A 19,481-nucleotide genomic window follows, 5' to 3' on the forward strand; every position below is an offset into this window, starting at 1 on the left:
GGAGGAGAGTTCTGAAGGCATTCTTTTAGAGACACTCTTTATCAATGCCCTTTTATTCAAGAAAGCAAATAATCTGCCATTAGAAAATGAAGAACTATCCCCCAGCCTTGAACAGAATCAGAAGATCAGCTGTCAGCCTACCTGAGCGAGAGCACTGTAAATGAAAACAGTGCCATTCTAACATGTACTCTGCAGACAACTGTGCATTCTTTATGGGCATCTACAGGACATATACCGCAGTCCAGGCTGCCTCAGACCAGATTCAAAAACCCACGCTGAGTTTCAAAGGCAGAAACAACAGAGACCAAGCATGCTGACCACAGTGAAATAAAATTAGCCTTTGTTCAAAGGCAGAGTCTATCCATAAAGCACTGATTATCAGACGGGGAGGGGGACAGAAACAAATGAAGAATTCACTCTCGGAAGTTAATAGAGGGAAACAACGCAGAGGAAGGAAGGGATTTTTAAAAGGAAAATCAAGGGCAGAAATAGAATAAAGCCAGATTTGATAACACATCTAAGAGCTCGTTCTTTGAGTTAAAAAGAAAATGAATCAGAACGCCAAACATCTGGCAGTCACTTCCAGAAAAATAAGAAAACACATTATACAAAATAGGGAATGAGAACATAGTGGGTAGAAGATTAATAATATGGTAAGCACCCCCATAATGCGCATGGCTGACTCTCTGATTATACCTTGGAAAAACTTACAGAAATGGATAGGTTTGCTCTCAAGGGTAGAAGGGTAGAGAATGGAAATTTTTTTTCCCCAAAAAATCCTACTGAAGAATAAGTCTGTGGTCTAACATAAACAGTCTCAAGGGAAATATGAAGGGTTGTAGGGTATTATTCCCCAGAGAGGCCAGGTCTGGAGTCTGGGGGCTTTTGTTCTTTTCAGCTCTGGACCTGAGAGCATACTGCCCAGCTGCGCTGGAGAGGAGGAGGTTACAGGAAGCCTCCCCAGTGCTCACACAAAGCCAGCACAGTTCTGAGCCCCAAACCTGACAGAGATGCCACAAAAAAAGAAAGTGACAGGCTATGAATAGGCCTATTAAAATTCCAAATAAAATGCTAGTGATTTCAGACCATGTCTGTATTAGAATGACAATAGTTCATGTTCAAGTAAAATTATTCAAGGAACACAAGGGTATTTTAATATACCATATTAAGAGATTAAAAGGAAACCCAAGTCATCTAAGAAGATGCCCATAAAAAGGCATTAAAACAATAACAATGAAATGGAAAACAAGCTTCATCCTTGACATAATAGGAGAAAAAAATGCTTGGGTCAAAAAGCCAATTCTCTAATATTCACCATCTTTTAAATATTCTCAAGCCCAAATATTGCACTGACTTCAGGGTTAACTGGGTATTAATTTAAAATGTGGAGATAGATAGATAGATAGATAGATAGATAGATAGATAGATAGATGACAGATAGATAGACAGACAGATAGATAGATAGATAGATAGATAGATGACAGATAGATAGACAGACAGACAGACAGACAGACAGACAGATAGATAGATAGGTAGATAGATAGATGACAGATAGATATCAGTTGCCTTTGATACAATAGGGCAGTGTGGGAAACACCCAGAAACCCAGTGCCTCAAAACCATAAGCATCCGCTCTTGATAGCTGCCTTCAGATTTAGAAGAGGGGGCTCATCTGACCTTGATGGACTCACTCGTGGTCCAGGGCTAAGCTGGCTGTGGCCATACGAGGTGAGGGTCCATGGCTCTGCTCCACACCCCTCCTCTGTATCCGAGGCCAGCATCTTTGCCTGGGCATCTTCTCGTGATGATGTCAGGAAGCACCTAACAAAAATCCTTTCTTTCTTGTGCTGCTGTTTCAGAGTCCAGATCTCACTGACCAAGGGAGGCAACGGTTAGCCCCATGCCAAGGGAGGGGTGAAGTTCAGCTGATACACTGTCTTCCTCAGGCCATGATGTCCGAGGGTAAGAAAGAAGGTGTCCAAGCCTCGCACAGTTAATCCCTTCATTAAAGCTTTACTAAGGAGATAGGAGTGGGCAGTGGAAGGGCATTCTGTATGAGCCATGGGAGAAGAGATAATGCACCTGGTGGCCCACGCTGGCCAGAAACAGAGACTTAGACAGTGAATGCTGGGCTCTTGAAACAGGAAAGAATGACAAAGCACGACATCCCGAGTAAAGGGGTTGGGACTGTCCTGAGGCAGCTTTCAGGAAGCCAGAAGTTAGAGCAGGGGCTATGGAAGTGCAAGCTGCGGTTTACTGTCACACTTCGGTAGCATTTTAGTGAACCAACAGGACGTGCTAGGGAACATCAGAGGTGATTAAGAGCCATCCTTGCCCCTCTGGAAGCCTCAAACTGTTAAGACCAAACCTTCTGGCCATCAGATGAACTCCTCTGTGTGATGGAGGGTCATCTGCTTTAGTCACTGCTGCTGCTGCTGTGATGCTGATCGTGAATGATCACCACATCACAGCAGTGTCCACCCCGCCACCCAGGAATGATGACTAACAAGACCCTGGCACACACACACAGAGACAGCTCAGCATCACCCAGGCTCTGAACCCCGGCAGACCTGGGGTGTGCATGTCTTTGCTAAGCAGGCTGCATCAGGGACAGCCTCTCCACCTTGGCTTCCTCCTCTCTAGTGTGGAAAGAATAACAGACACCAAGAACAGCTGCCAAAGCAGTTAAGCATGTGCTCAGAGACTGCGGGATTTTGGTACCACCCCTTTAAGCTTAGGGGGGTGGCAAACCAAAGAAACTGGGGTACACCTGACAGTTGAGAGAGGGCTCTGAGAGCCAGGACAGAGTTCTGGGGGAAGACCCGGAGCTGGAGGATGACAAGATGAGGCTGGAGGATGAGGCTATCATTGAGCGGTCCCTCTGGGACCTGTCCTAGTTTGTCACAATTCCACAGACAACAAGTGCCCGATTACGATCAGGAATAGCCACCTCTGCCTGTTTGCTAAGGACAGTGCCTCCCCTGGGTGTCTCTGTCCCTCACAAACAGCACTGAGGTCACTACCTCCTCCAGGGCATTGCCTGACACTAAAGGGTGCCATTCAAACCCCTTCCTTTCTAGGAACAAGCCAATGGCTGAAGCAGGGTTTTCCTGGGTCCCCGAGCAGGTCCTGTTTGCCAGCTCGCCCAGTGTGCATGCCTCCAGCAAAATCCACAGAGCAAAGAAATAATAAAATAATAAAAACCCAGTGCTTTTACTCCTGAGACTAAATCACGAGGCACAGAGCAGGTACAGACGTCCCCGTGACCCACAGCCCAATGTGGCTGCTCTGACGTGCGTGCGACTGAGGTCACGGCTGACCGGTTGCCAGAGGTTCCTCGGTGACTGCAGAGATCGTGTGTCTCTGCTTTGCAGTTATGTAACTGCCTTGACTTGAAGGACTGCCTGTGCTCACGTGAGAACAGCCCCTGTCTTCCAGTACCAGTGCTGGGTCACAAGACACAGATCTCTGTGTGCCGGTTTCACATGAGGTCATCGACCTATGTGACCCATGACAGAAATGGAAAGCTGGCTTTCCTGGGGACCCTCCTTCACTCCTTCTTCTTCAGCTCTCTGGCTGTTTCATCTGATTACAGCATATCTGAACCCCTAATAATATCAACAACCAACCACATGAAAAGGGCAGCCATGAGTCTATGGGGCAGCTCGGGGCCTCACGGCTCCTTCCTCTTCTTGTTAGTTGAAAATAATTCTTGAAGGGGAAAAAAAAGCATTTCAAAAAGAACTTTTCTTTTCCCAGAGATTTGAAGCAGGATGTTATTATGCGTCTTCTATTACATTAGGAAACTTTATTAAAACCATCTTTCTCTGGCTTTTTAAATCTGAGGCGTGTAGCACACTTGGCAAGCCCACAAATACCTCCATAATGACGAACAGAAATATATATGTGTTTGTAACAGGCACACTATTGTTCTTCTAAAATATGACCCCTTTCCTATACATTTTTCCTCCTGGCATCATGGAAAAACAAACCTTAGATCATTTTAAGATTTATCACCAGACACTTGGAATTCATGGGGTAAAATTGAGGCATGGGTTTCTCTTCCTCCTGATTTCTTTCAGCTTTCAGCCTGGGTCATTCAGTGTTCGCATTTGCTTAATTAAAACCCACATTTGCTGGCTGGGTGCTTCAGAAGGACTAGAAATCATTGAATTTACAAAGTGTGATTTCAAACTGTGTAGGAAGCTTTGATTGGCCCTCATGGGCGCTACGGCAAGCCAGGCATACAACAGGCTCTAAAACCTCACAGGAGGTTATACCCTTTGTCCCTGCATTTGATCCTTTCATGTGGTTTAGATGAGTTCCCAGCATGCCAAGCGTCAGTCCAGTGTATCAGCTATCTGCTGCCTCAACAATGTGAGTGACAAACAGGAAATCTCAGCTAACACAGAAGTGCCATTGGATCCTCAACTCTATGGGTCTCTGCTGACCAGGACTGAGTTCATGCCTGGTCAGTGTGGGTCATCTCGACAACTCCACAGGCCTGGCTGGGTTTGCTTACAAATGGAGGCTTGAAGAGGAGTGGCTTGCCTCTGGTGACCTCAGATAAAAGGGTTGTGGCTCAACTCTGCTTCCTCTGACTTTTCTCAGACAAGCTCTCATGGCTGGACAGAGTTTCCGAACAGAGAGATGCAGCACATAAACACCTGCCTGGCCTCTCTGGCCTCAGGAGTGCTGATCCTCACTGGCTCCAGGCAGTCACCTGGCCAGCCAAACGCCAGAGAGGGAGAAGATTGAGGGCCAGATGGAAAGAGCTTGACAAGGAGGCAAGTGGACGGGTGGAGAGCCTTGCTTGTCCCTTTGCCACAGTGTGCTCCTGAAGCCACAGGCACGTGTCAGAGAGCAGCGGTGTGCAAGCCCAGAGGAGGACAAGCATTCTGGCCTGAGTATCTAGGAAGGCTTCCTGGTGGAGGTCACAAAACCAGAAGTGCATCAAGACGTTGTGGCGGCGTCACGGAGAGCTGCTTCCACTTTGAAGCAGTGACCAGCGATACCGAGGCCTGGGCCTTCACTGTGGCGACTCCTGCCTGGTGGCTCGGCTTCTTCTTCCTATCGTTTGGCAACCTCTGCACCCCACGGGAGGAGGAGTTAGTCCATCCTTCCTCCCGCTTGTGTTCCTCCTCATCCTCCTGTGTGCACAAATACAGCCAGACCTAACTAAGCCTTCACCCCACGATGCAGTTCTAACGTAGCACTGTGTAAGTGGAGATGGGATTTCAGGGAGTCTGTCTTCTGATACTGAAACCCCAAACTTCTCGAAGAAGTGATTCCCTCCTGGTTTTCTAAGATGACTGGTCAACCCTGTGTGTGCCCTGGGTTGTATGAGAGCCAGTTACCAGACTGAACCCTGAACCTAAAGACAAAGGGACATTGAAATAGGTTTGTCATCAATAGCAAACTGAAATATGCACGGTGTTAGTTTCCGTACGGCGTTCACCAGACGCACGCAAGTGCCAGCTCACTTGTGGAATGTGGGTTTAAATTTATATGTGTACACACCTGCGAAAGAGAACCAGGGCCACGAGGGAAAGCGACTGTTCCTCAGAGCTGAGCTGCTCATGTCCAATGGGCTTCTGAATCACTTACTGCTTCATAGAATGTCAACTTCTGCAGTGTTTTCCCATTGGGGCGGCTGGCCCTTGTACATCCAAATTAAGCCCTAAGGACTTCATGATGAGGTCCTGAGCGCCCCCTAACCATCACACCTCTCAGTACTACCACGTTGGGGTTAGGCTGGCCTCTGGGAATTATAGAAAGACACTGACATTTAGACCTAGGTAGAGATAATTGACAGGTGGGTAGGTAGATTGATAGATATATAGATAGATGACAATAAATGATAAATACATAAATAGATAATAGATTGATAGGCAACAGATAGATGGTAGACAGATTGAAGAAAGAAACATAAGGTAGATAATATTTAGATGATAGATTACAGATAATGACAGATAGTAGATTGATAGATGATATATAGATGACATTGATAATAGATTGAAAAAAGACAAAATAATAAATGATAGATAATAGATTTATAGATGGAAGATAGATTGGTGGTAGACATATAAATGGAAGGAAGGAAGGGAGAAAGGGAGGAAGGGAGGGCCTTGAGGAAAGTGTCTGAGGTGTTGGTAGTACTGTTACTACTATTTCTGGTAAGCAGGAATTTTTACACTTAGTTCATGTCTAAAGAGTAGACTCTGGTGGATGATAACATTTCTCTAAGAAGATGCCTATATTTTAAGTCAGTTTAGAAGGGCTACACTTGAGGAAATATGAGATAAAATTTAAGCAAAATAAAATTGAAAATCATGCATGAAGTTTAGGAAAGCCATTACAAAAGGAGAATGTAGGGAAAGAAACTGGGTCAGCAAGAGTTCAAAGTTCAAGCTAGATTAAAAACATTGACTTTATTTTAGTAGATCTCAGATGACACAATGCCATTCACAGCTGCCAAGATAAACAATTGTGTGCACCACACATGAAGGGCACCATGAGCTATGATACAAGAAAAGTCCCCAAAAAGGGGCAGCGAGGTGGAGGTGATGCTGAGGGACACCAGAGAGCTGGGTCAGGAAAATTTTATAAGACATCAAGAAACAGGAACAAACACAAAGATCTGTGGAAAACTCAACATCAGAGAAGCTGGAGTTCTTTTAAGTTAATTCAAACACTTGACACAGCACCAAAAAAAAAAAAAAAAAGTACCAAATCTCAGTACTGGAAATAGACTGAAATTCTAAATTTTACTTTGAATAATGGAAGACACAAATAGCCAGGAAAACTCAACAGCGCAGCCTGTCCAGTTCTGCCTGACGACCAGAGAACTGGCAACCTGAGTAGTCCCAGCACTCTGCCAGGTTCATTGGCCCAGCAGAGGGAGGCACAGATTCTAGATTCTGGGGTGACTTAGTTTTCAATGCGGGTATCACCGAACCACAATCGAGAATCAGTGTATTACTGGACATGACAAATGGCCCATTTCCTGCAATAAAGTGGATGCATTCTAAGCTTGTGCTGCAGACCAAGGCCAATCTCACATAGATAAGAGAATAAAAGTAAGACAAAAAAAAATCAAATCTCCAATAGGAAATTCTGCTGAAGGAGAAGGACCATCTAACTATCATTCAAACCAGGAAACCATGCACTCCTTGAAAGTATTGAAAACCAGTATGGGAAACAAACCCCTGAGCACTACATGGTAACAGAGCCAGGACAAACACAAGGCATGCCTTCAAAATAAATACCCACTGTTTGTATCAGAAAGGACTAATTTTATGCAGATATAATAATGAGCATCCTCAAATCAAAGATGAGGAATGCAGTAGAGAAATGAAAAATGGGTAGAGTTTGTAATCTAAAAGTACTTGTTTTTTCCTAATTTATCAAAATATGCTCAAATCCATGAATAAAATGAAACTGGAAAATCATTATCACTTTGAGAACCTTGTCTCTTGGGTCTGGGGAATGACCAAGGTTTGTATATCTCACCATGCTGAGAGGAACCACTATACCTGTGTGTGACAGGCGGCCATGTGGCTGCAGACAGTCTTCAGGAAGTACATGCCCCAGTGCTCCTTGAAATCCCCACAAGAGGAAGCAGAACTTCCCCGGAAAGTGTCCTTGCAAGAGGCCACTAGAGTTCCTGCCCCACTGGACCCAGCAGGGCTGCCCCGCTAATACTGAGAGATCCCTGTGGAGGAAGCCAGTGCCCAGGGTCTCTCCTTCCCCTGGAACTAGACAGTCCCCTTGTCTTCAGACCTTGGCACCCCCAACTGGAGCCTAGAGAGCTGGTGATGAGCCAGATGCCGGGAGCCACCTCCCCAGCCTTGAGGGTCTGGGAAGCTCCATTGTCTCTCGGTGCCCAGGGGAAGAACACGGCTGTCACTGCAGGGTGTATTGGGGACCAACAGTGAACGCTGCACTCAAAACCCTTCCAAGATGGCATCCACAGGCAACAGCAGTTACTGACATTATTCTGATGGTTGTTGTTTTACTGGCAAGAAGACTTTAACCCTGAAGAGGAGGAGGCCAGAACCAAGAGTGCCCTGGTGCCGTGTGACTACGAGATTTCAGTAATGTTTTGAGAATGTCCTTGGGGAAGACTCTAAGAAGAGCCTGAGGTCTGTGACTGCTCTTGGTGATATTTTGTTTATCCTCTAACAAATAAGCTTGCCTGGAAATCAGAGTGCAGATCTAGCCACTAGTAAATCATAGAGACCAGGCAGTGGTGGCACACACCTTTAATCCCAGCACTTGGGAGGAGGAAGCAGGAAGAAGAGGAGTTCAATGCCACCCTGGGCTACATGAGATGGATTTAGTCTAAAAGAGAAACAGAGCCGGCCAGGGGAAGCTCAGGCCTTTAATCCCAGCACTAGGGAGGTGAAGACAGTATTATAAGGCTGGAGGAGGCAAGAGCTCAGGCCCTTTTCAGGCTGAGGATTTCGTAGAGGTAAGAACTCTAGTGGCTGGCTGCTCTGCTTCTCTGATCTTTTAGCTTTTACCCCCCCCTCAATAACTGACTCTGGGTTTTTATTGCTAAGACCAATTGGAATTCACACTACAATTGCGGGATGTGGTCAAGTGACGGCATGTATCCTCATAGCCAGAGATGCTCATCAGAGGTCACTCACTTCCTGTCTGTAAGTCTGAACTCTTCTCATTGCCTTCCATAGAAAGTGACAGAGACGGCGCTATGGGTGGAGGCCTGAGGCTCACAGAATCTGCCTGTGGTACTTGTAGAATTCCTCTGGAAGTCTACCGTGAGACCCTGAGGTCCATCAGTAGGGTCCCACTCTTTGCAGCTGCTATAGGAAGTGGGTTCCCAGGAGACTGGCCATACCCCACATTTGACTGTTTCCCAGTTTTCACCAGCCTCCTCCAGTCCGGGATGACGACACAGGTCTTCAGCTTCTGTCATGGGAGCACTTTCCAGGTACACTGTTCTAGAATTCACTCTGTAACAAGTCACCTAGTACTGAATGGCCGAAACCAGTGTTTGTCTCTGGATTTGGAGGCTGGTTGGGCCATTCAGAATACAGTGGTTAAGGGGGACATTCCAGCACAGGCGTAGCTCAGTCCATCGAGGGCAGAGACAGAGGCTTCTGGGATGCCATGTTGTGCTGAAGGGAGGCTGATTTGAGATGCTGAGAGAGACTAGTCCTAGGATTAGCCATCTGCTGCGGCTCCCACCCCCACCCCACCCCCATGAGACATGGCTCCATTTTTCTGGATGATTCCATTTCAAGATGTGGTTCCCAAGCCCTGAACTGGGATATTCCTGGCTTGCCAACCACATCTCAAAGGGATAGAGAAAAGATTGACATATACAAGCGTTCTGAAGTAAATGCTCTGAGAACGGGAGGTCGGGGCCTGCAGCCATCCTCAGCAGGAACAAGCAGTGTCCAGCTTTCTGAGGCAGGATCCTGAAAGAGCAGCTGTCTCAGAGCTTTGTAGGAGAAATGAGTGTTTATGCGGGGGTCTTACTTCCACGTCCAGATGGTAGCTGGGTGAGAAGAGGGCTGGGAGTGGGCTGAGGGGCAGAGACACGTGTGGGCCTGCCAGTCTCCCATTTGATGATAGAGCCCAGCGCTGGCCATCAGCACTCCCTCCGTCAGCTGGACCTCCCGGGTCAGCAGCCCCTTAGGGTTCCTCCTCTAGTGGAATGAGAACCGAAGGGAATGGAGGCCAGGCTCCCCAGATCACAGAAGGAGGAAGCCACTGCTCCAGGCAGAGAAAGGGAAGCCACTCAGGACGGCAAACCCTGAGGTGGGTCATCAGTACAGACCAAATGGACACAGAGAGCTGGCTTCTGGGAGTGAAGACGTTCACTGGTTAGTTTTTGCCAACTTGACACAAGGTAGAGGGGTAACGGTGAGAAGAAGGAACCTCAGTTAAGGAATTGCCTCCACCACACTGGTTCATGGGTATGTTCATGAGGCATTTTCTTGATTAATGATTGACATGGGAGGGCCCAGCCCACCATGGGCAGTGCTACCCAGCGCCCTGAGTCATATAGGAGATCAGGCTGAGCCATCCATACGGCAAAGCCAGTTATCAGCACTTCTGGCCTCTGCTTCAGTTCCTGCCCTGGCTCCCCTAGATGATGGACTATGGCCTGTAACCTTTTCCTGCCCAAATTGGTTTTTGCTATGACGTGGATCACAGCAACAGGAAAGCAAACTGGAACAAGTAAGGTGCTGGGTCCTGGAAGCTTCTAGAAGCATAGCTCAGGGATGGCCACAGCAGGTCTCTCGCTGCAGCCTCCTGCTGTGACGGCACGTAGTCACGTGGTGGGTACACGAGGGGCACACAGTGGGCACAGGCACACAGAGGGCATGGCCACACACCACATTACTGTGATGTTTCAGACCTTCCTTCTCCAGCAGTTCCTCCCACATGCCCGAGGGTGAGCGGACAGCTTTTCTAGCAACCAGGTCCTTCCTTCCAGCAGCCCAGATCTCTCTGTGATGGAAGAGACGTTCTTCTCACGACACAGCAGGAGCTACATGGAGTTCATCTTTGACGGTTTAGTTTCCTCATTTGTTTCTGCCTGAAAACATCACAAGTTTCCGTCAAATAATACCTTCCATGATTCTGGTATTCAGACGCTCTCCACACCGCTTAAAGGACTCAGCATAGATAAGCGCCATGGGGATTTAGACAATGTCAAGTGGTGTCTGCAGCTCCTCACTTTGATCATGGGCTTCAGCTTCTTGATCAGGCATGGGTTCCTGCAAGCCTTTCTGACTAGCCCCCTCCAGAGGACTTGACCCAGCAGGCTCTCCCGAGCCGGGCCCAGCACAGTGGGATAACAGCTCCATTCAGCACCCTGCGACTGCTTTCCACCAGCCTGCTGACACAATGTGACATTTGAAAAGACAAAGCTATAAATGACTAAAGTCCCTTCTGCAGCGGTGTCAACCGGCCGGGGAGATGTGCTTCCCATCCATGTCACTCCGCATTTGATCAGAGATGAAAGCGTCCCACTTTGAAATGAAAGTGCATTAAAACAGCTATTTCCTGGGCCAAATGAAAGGCGGAGGAGGCCAGTGGGGACCGAGAGGGAGGCAGGGCCAGCCGGGGGCAACCCTGCGGTTTAGGGGAGTCAAGAGCACAGGCATCTAGTGATACCTGCGTAAATCTGTGTTGGTTTAAGCAGTGGATTCTTCTGCCACCCCAGGACTTGGGAAAGAATGTGGCTGTCATGATACCAAGCTCCATGTACACGCTAGGTGTCCAGGACCCAGAAAGCAGGGGAGACAGGTTATAGTTTTTTAACACATATACACAATTCTTGCTGGGCTTCTGTGAAGTATGTGATGTTCTTTATTTCCTTGAGTGAGACCCCTTTCTACAGCTCTTTGATTTGTAATCATTTTAGACTCAGAAAATCAATTGCTAGTGTGTAAAAGAACTATATGCTCATTACCACACCATCTTACGCCAAGTTCTGGGCCTAAATTCTTATTTGTGTTTCTTAATAAACGTATTAAAAGAAATAGCTTTCACTGCTGCGTGAGGTTAAAGTCAATAGCTTTTAAAATTCTAAAATAAATTATTTGGGAGCCCAGAGTGCATGTAATAATCAAACTGCAATCTTTCTTAAGATTATAAATTGATACATGTACAAGATAATGCCTTGATTATTTTAGTTGTATCAAGGAGAGAGAACAGAACAGAAGGACCCTTGATCACCCAATGCATACAGCGATGGTGCTAACCCTTGGGAACCTGACACAGAGTATACAGTGATTGTAAAATCTTCCCCACAGGGTCTGTGTTTGAATGCTTGGTCCCAGCTATTGGTGCTGTTTGGGGAGGCTGTGGGAATGTTGGGAAGTGAGCCCTTCCTGGAAGAGGTAGGTCACCAGCATTGGTGTTGTGTAACACTATTAGTAGGGAGACATGGAAAAGTGTCAACTCACCCCAGATAGAGAACCAACTCTAGCCCAGAGGAACAATGCCACCCAAGTCCAGCTGGGTGGACCAACTGATTCATTGGGGTTACTGATAGGATTATTACTAAGAGGACACTGACAGGAGCATGGATGACATCACAAAAGCCCAGCCCAGCTTGAGTGACAGCTCATGAGAGCTGAAACCCTAAAGCCCTCTGCCTGACTTACAGGATGCTCACAGGCAGGAAAGGATCCCATGAGGGACACAGGGGCCAACAGGATGGGAGAGCTGTGGGAGGGAACACCAAAGAGGTTTTTGAAGTAGTGAGGAGGAGACAGGAGGTGGCTTGGATCAGGTGTCATGAGAGTATGGTCTTTCAGGATGACATGGGAGAACACCTTCCTGAACACACAGATGAACAGTGGTGTCCTGAAGTCCAACCCAAGTCTCTGAATAAATATGCCATCTGGGTCTGGGTCTCAGGAGAGGAAAGGAAGGGACATTTGTCAGTTGACACCAGAGGACCCAGTGATGACTGAGGAGACCTCTGCAGGGTGACAACATGAGGAGAGGACAGGGAAGGAGGAGCGGAGCAGGGCCAAGAGACCATGGGAGGGGTACACAAAGAAAGGCTGAGAGATTGGGAGCATGTTAGTTAGAAGCCAAAGAAGAGAAGCCTTTAGCCATTTAGTCGGGTCCCAGTATGGTGTGACCAAGGAAACAGGCTGTAGGAAAAGAGCGGAACAGAGCTCACACCATGGATTTGTGTGGTGTGGCTGGGAGAGCTGTCTCGAGGTGCACAGCACACAAGTAATAGGCAGCAAGAAGAACAAGGGACTGAGCCAGCTTCCCACATACACACACCTGGGGTCCCCCAGAGCCATGAGCTCTACCTCCTGGCTCCACTCAAGAGTGTCCAAAGCAGGAGCAGGGTCTAAGAGTGGTGTCATGTTTCTGGAAAGTCTGAGTTGTTCCTTTGTGGAGCAAGGATGAGATGACACAGGGTCTCCCCCAGGCTGGCCTTGAGCTCACGATGTAGCTTAGGATGAGCCTCCTGCTTCTACCTCCTAAGCGCTGGGAAGACAGAGGTGGACATCTGTACCAGGCTTCCGGGTTGCTTTTCTGAGTGATCTCTTCCACCCTCCTCTGGCTCTTTCGTGAGCATTTGAATGATGGACCCGTGACAGTAACTGAAATAACTCAAGGTCACTCACACGGAAGGTAATAAATGTGAGGAACTGTCCATTTAACTCCCAGAAATCAAGATTTAACTGGGGAAATTAGGACAATCAGAAACATTCTCTGAGCCCTGTTGTGAAGATCCCTGGTGCCAAAAGTTGACAGAAATGAGACAATCAATGAAGATGCAGAAGTGGCGGGTACCTCGGATGAAACAGGATCTATCTGTAGAGAGCTTGCAGCCGCAGAAGCTTCCAAACAAAGAATTCAAATCCAAGACAACGGGCCGAGACAGAGTGACTCCACTGCGCAAGTACCAGGAAGCCTGCCATCTGTCAGGCTGACCTGGATGGTCTGGCTTTGCATGCTCATTAGCCATGCACGGCTCTCTCCTGTAGTCTGTGGATCCGCTCAGTCAGGACCCTGGGGCTGTGACAAGCCATGAGTGCCGAAAGCCTATCTCCCTCCCCACCCGCCTTGCCAAGCAGACAGAACTCATGGTTCTCATCCTGTATGAATATGACTCGGTGATTTGACTGATTCCATTAGGGCTCCTCGCATTCTCACAGATAGATGGGTTCTTGACAAGTTGCTCATTGCAATAAGTGTTTAGTCATGTCTCCCCCCAAATGTCTGCAGATTGTGAGCAGCTGTATGCTGGAGATATGTTAGAATGTGCTATGGCAGCTTCAATGTCATCTAACCTCCATCAGGAGATGGAGGCTGGACATGCCCTTCTTCAAATACACCAAATGGTAGTCGAGTCCACACATCACTACAAAGGTTCCTAGTACACTCTGGGATTTCAGGGCTGCCATAATGTGGCTCCAGCAGGAGATGTGTGCTACTGGTGACTGATGGGCAGTAGGACCTGGTCTACCCTGCCTGGCCAGAGGCAGAAGCTGCTCAGGTTGAGGGACCTGGAACCTCCCTAACCAAACCTGATAGACAGGACACAGACAGCTCCCGCTCTCCCACCTCACAACAGAGACGAGCTTCCCCAGAAATCACGTGGCATTTAACGTTCTGACAGAGTCGAGTCTTTGGATGGTCAAACACCCAATTGTGTTGTATTTATTTATGAATATAGACTTGTTTTTACAGACACCATCCATGGTTGGCACAAATCCTACTAGTCAGAGTTCTCTGGAGGAACAGAACCCATTCCAAACAGCAAAGGGCTCATTAGATTGGCTCACAGGATGATACAGTTCAGTGGTCTGTGAACTGATAGCTTCTTGGTCCAGGAAGGCTGTGTGTGTGTGTGTGTGTGTGTGTGTGTGTAAGAGAGGCAAGAGAACACTGACCTGTTTATATTGTTTAAGCATCTCAACCAGAACATGGTCACAGCAGAATATGCAGGCATCCCACTAGGAACAGCTGTGACTTAGACATCACTCCTGTGATTTTTTTTTCAGCTCTCTACTTGATTAGATAAAGACACTCCTAGGGCAGTAGTGAAATGCACCTTTAGGTGCATTGGCGAGGGCTTTTCCAGAAAGGGTTAACCCAAGAGCAGACCCACCCTGGTTGTGGGCAGCACCATCCCATTCCCTTCTCTCTGCTTCCTGATCTGCATCATTGTAAGAAAGCTCCATCTTCCAAAGCTGTGAGCAGCTCTTGCTGACACACCTTTCCACCGTGACTGACTGTACCTTCACCCTGTGGGCCACAGTAAACCCTCCCCTCCTCAGGGCATTTTTGTCACCAGGAATTTGGTTATGGCAACAGGAAAAGTCACTAAGAGGCAGGGGCCAGAGGACAGGGAGAGGTAGCTGGCAAGGTTTACAGTTGGGGAAACTTTTCCCACCTTAGGTCCTACTACAAGTGAGGAATGGGGTAGAGAGACTGGAAGGGAGAACTTCCATTGATGCTTGGGGATGAGGTACGAGTGCAGGGTGTAAAGACTGTATCCAAAATGCAAAAATGGAAAGCAGTGTGTAATGAGGTCTGTGTTTCATGCAGCATGTGCACGCATGGTACAGTCACCACGTCACCAGAACACCAGTCTTTCCTCCCTTGACAAGCAGTATATTTTAAAAGGCGGCATATACTTCTATTTGATATTGAAAATTAAGCTTTTATTGAACGAGGGATGGGGATGGGGTAAAGGCCAGGGCACAAAATGTTGATAATCGAGAAGGGGGGTCATGGTTGAAACATGCAGCAGGGCCGCTTACTGAGGACACTCTTCGCTTCCTCCTCAAGAGTCCCTGGTGGGCCCCAAGTGGGCAGCGTTCATCAAGGACTCGCCTAGAAATATCCAACCCCCAGTTAATATACACAGGACTTCACTGGTCCTGAGGCACACTTCCCTCTATAAATGCAGGCATGCTTCATCTGTGAATAGCAGGAAGCGCAGGGACTCGGCTAGGTTTGCACGAGGGTCCCGAGAGAGTTTGGTGTGTTGAAATGTGGAGCCACTCTACAGTGGGAAAGACCTCAGCACTGCTGAGAGCTCTAAGAAAACCCCATCCCACTGCAGGCGTGGTGAAGCCATGGCTTAGCCACAAGCTTTGTAGATGACACACTGAGGCTGTTAATAATAATGGCATGTGGTTTCCAAGGGAGCCAACACAATTCAAGTTGTATGACTAGAGGTATCAACTCCAGGCCAAAAAAAAAAAAAAAGTACCATTTTAAATGTTTCTTTTTTCTTCTAAAGATAAAGGCAGTAAACACAGCATTTGAGAATGTAGATTCCAGAGCCAGCTGACCTGAGTTCAAATCCTAGTCCACAGAGAGAGAGAGAGAGAGAGAGAGAGAGAGAGAGAGAGAGAGAGAGAAAGCCCAGCCCAACGTAATAAGCTAAAGTTGGAAGGGTTGTAGGTAATGAAGACGATCACCTTAATTGAGAAATTAATAAACAAATGGGTGTGTGGCCCCCGAGAACTTCCGGTTTTCAATTTGCACAGGCCAAGCTGCGTGTCTATGTGTTTGGAAACGTGGCTGGCTGGCACATGACTCCCTCTTCTGGAACAGGGTCACACAGGGGTTATACCAAAGCTGAAACAGGTGGATCCAGTAAGTGCGTCCCTCGGTGTGATGGGCGGGGAGTATTCTGACCGCGTACAGACCGAGAATTTTGATGACTTCTGTCTTTTCCAGTGATAGATGACATACGCCATGAGTTCACTCCCAGGAAGGGCTGCAAGCATGTCAAAGCAGTCTCAGATTACACAGCTTGTCTCACAGTGCTGGATGTTGGGAGTCCAGGGCTGAGGGGTCAGTATGGTCAGCTGTGTGGGAGTTTGTGTAGGACCACCTGCTCTATTCCTCATCATGCAGGTTGGGTTCTTTTCTATTTTTGCCTCATAGATGCATGACCTCACCTCTGCCTTCATCTTTACCTGACATGCCCCATGTATCTATGTACAGATATCCCCCCATTTCCCCCTTTTATATAAGGACACCGGTCACCTTGGGTCAAAACTCACAACAATGACTTCACTTTGATTTGATTTCTTCTCCCAAACCCCTGTATCTCCTAAGGATTGTAGGCCAGAACTTCACCGGGGGGATTTGGGACGATGGTATAGTGATGTAAATTACCCCACAGCAGAAAGTGACCTTAAAAGTATAGCTTTATTTAAGTCTTCCTGGAAGAGCACCTTTGCTCCAAGGAAGTGACCATTTCCCATCTAACTGATTCTTGGAGACAATGGTGAACAGAATGGGGTACATGGACTACATGCAGAAAATCATCCTTTGACGAGCAATGGGACAGGAGCAGCCCTTCCTGATGGTCAGAGACCTATGCTGCTCAAGTACCATAGGAGCCCTTAGTTTCCCACTAAAGCTGTGGGAATGCAGAGCCAAAGGCCACAGCTGGGCATGTGGGAACAGATATGAGGAGCTGAAGAGTGTCTCAGAGCAATGCTTATCTAAAGGATTCAACATGTAAACAAGAGGAAAGAGACGGCTCTTCCTGACAAACCATTCCAGCTGATGGTGTCGAGGAGCAGAGGACGGAGCCGTCATTACAACATCTCCGAATGACAGGAAGGGAAGGGCCAACAGCATGTGTCATGTAGCTGCGGAGTCGCTCTGCTGAGGATGCCAGGGGTCTCATATTGTCTTTGATTTCCCTCCCTCCGGGAAGTAGAGCTAAATCCTCCTGCCCTGCCCTTGGGCTGAGCCCAACAGCTTATTTATAGCGTTTAGACTGTAGAAAGTAGTGTGGCACCTCAACATGATATCCAAATAAGCAGACAGGCAGGTGACAGGCCAGGCTTATGTCATGCACCAGACATGTGTCACCTGTACGCCTTCTTCCCAAACATGTATACCATCATCTAATGAAAGTACCTGACAGTGCCGACGTGAGGCTTATTCCACAGAACACCTGCTCTGCCCGGCCTCTTCAAGAACAGAAGAGGAACACAGAAGGAAGGTAAGGGCCTGAGGGGGGCGGTGATGTGGGTGAGGTGGTGAGTACTGGCTGTCAACTTGGCAGGTCTGGAATCACACAGGAGAGACAACTCTGGGCATGTCTGTGGGGGAGTCTCTAGATTGGGTTAAGTGGGGAGGGGAGACCCACCTGAGATGTGTGCTGCATCATTTCATAGGCTAGAGTCTTGGACTGAATAAAGAGGAGAAAGAGAGCTGCTCACCAGGGCTCATCACTTTCTGCTTCCTGATCACAGACACAGTGTGAGCTTGAGTTACGTCACCATGCCTGACTGCCATGGTAGACTGGACTTGTAACTGGAAGCCAAAATCGTCTCTTCCCTGAGTTGCATTTCTCGGGAATTTGGTCTAAGCAATGAGAAAAGTCACTCATCTACAAAATTCATACCAAGAAGCAAGGTTGCTGTTGTTGTGATGAACCTGAGCAGTGGGTGTGATGCCTTTAGAGCAGATTTGTAGGGGGAAGGGGGAGTGTTAGGGACTCTGAGTTAAAGACACCCAGAATGCTGTGAGCAGAGCTTAATGGAGCCTCCAGAGGGGAATTTGGAAGACCAGAATGCCGAGAGAAACCTGGGCATTGGAGGTGCAATTCATGATGTTTCAGAGTGAATAGGACTCTACTGGGAACCAGATGAGGGGCCTGGATGTTATATTTTAGCAAAAAAAAAAAAAAAAAAAAAAAAGAAAGAAAGAAAGAAAGAAAGAAAGAAAGAAAGAAAGAAAGAAAGAAAGAAAGAAAGAAACCTGGCTGTATTCTGCCCATGTCCTGAGAATTTGCATGAGACTGAATTCAAAAGTAATAAATTAATTTGGTGGGGGGAAAAACCTCAAGACAAATAGCATCAAGGCTATGTCATGGTTACTGCTGTTGTCAAGATATAGAGTGAGATAAATGAAGGAGGAGGAAGAGGAGGAGGAGGAAGAGGAGAAGGAAGAAAGTGCTGTTTGGCTTGGGCAGGAGTTTAAAGTGCAGACCAGGCTGGTCCTGCTCTGCACTGGTACAATGGGAAGGGTCCTCTGAGGGCAAGACCATATCCATTGAAGGCTCTAACTCGTGGAAGTCAAGAGACTGTGACTACCCCCCTGCAGAGGTTCCCTCCTCAAAAATCATCTGTTGAGAGCTCCATTGCCCTCCATCAATGTCTAAGCCAGAACCACGAAACAAGTGGAGGGCTGATCAGAGGAAAGACACTGATGTCACCTAAGAAGCTGAAGAAGCGTTTTTAAAAAGTTCAAATCGTACAGGAAGGGGTACTGGGAGACAAAAGCTACTTATCACAGCTGAGAACAAATCTTTTCTATAATACCTTACCCTAAATCATGATGGGCGTATAAAGAAACAGAGGAGCCGTGGAAGGTTAGAGTCAACCTGGAAGGCACAGAGAAGCCTGTGAAGCTCTGATGCAAGGAGGGTGGGCGACATCCCAGTCGGCAGAACTTGGCAATGCTGTCCAGGTGGTCCTGGTGTATCGTCATGAATGATGGAAGAGTGAGGGATTGTGGGGGCTTGTACCAAGATTCTTGAAGGCCGCTTAGGGAAGGCAATGGAGCTGGAGTTGTAGTAGAGACACCAGGATATCAGTATGCCAGAACCATGGAATATTGTTTTTCTCTCTGTTGCTGTGATAAAGCACGTTGACCAAAAGCAACGTAGGGAGGAAAGGGTTTATTTGGCTTACGTTTTCAGGCTTCAGTCCATCATTTCAGGGAAGTCAAGACAGGAACTCAAGCAGCTAGTAATCTCATATCCATGGTCAAGATCAGAGGGACATAAATGAAACCTGGCTTGTTTGCTTTCTCCATGCTTATACAGTTCAGAGACCAGCCTAGGGTATGGTGCTGGTGAGACATCCTACATCGTTAACAGTCTAGAGTGTAGACTCTAGACAATTCCCCACAGACATGTCCATCCACTAACCAACCTTATGTAGGCAATCCTTCAGCTGAAGCTTTCCTCTCAGGTGGTTTTA

The 19,481-nt window shown here is 47.5% G+C and overlaps 1 long non-coding RNA gene across 2 annotated transcripts in view; it reads left to right on the forward strand.

Moving 5' to 3' along the window:
* Positions 1-7,452, forward strand: part of LOC128118869 (uncharacterized) — a 67,898-nt gene extending 60,446 nt beyond the window's left edge. The window contains exons 4-5 of one of the 2 annotated variants that reach the window (XR_008221365.1): positions 1,860-1,962; positions 4,318-7,452. This is a non-coding gene — a long non-coding RNA (uncharacterized LOC128118869). Of the gene's footprint in view, positions 1-1,859 lie in introns of both variants that reach the window. The other variant, XR_008221366.1, reaches the window with a different exon arrangement.
* Positions 7,453-19,481: the final 12,029 nt, after the last annotated feature.

Source organism: Peromyscus californicus, unplaced genomic scaffold (assembly GCF_007827085.1).
Source record: "Peromyscus californicus insignis strain IS unplaced genomic scaffold, ASM782708v3 Scaffold_23__1_contigs__length_62951481, whole genome shotgun sequence".
NCBI classification, from domain to species: domain Eukaryota; kingdom Metazoa; phylum Chordata; class Mammalia; order Rodentia; family Cricetidae; genus Peromyscus; species Peromyscus californicus.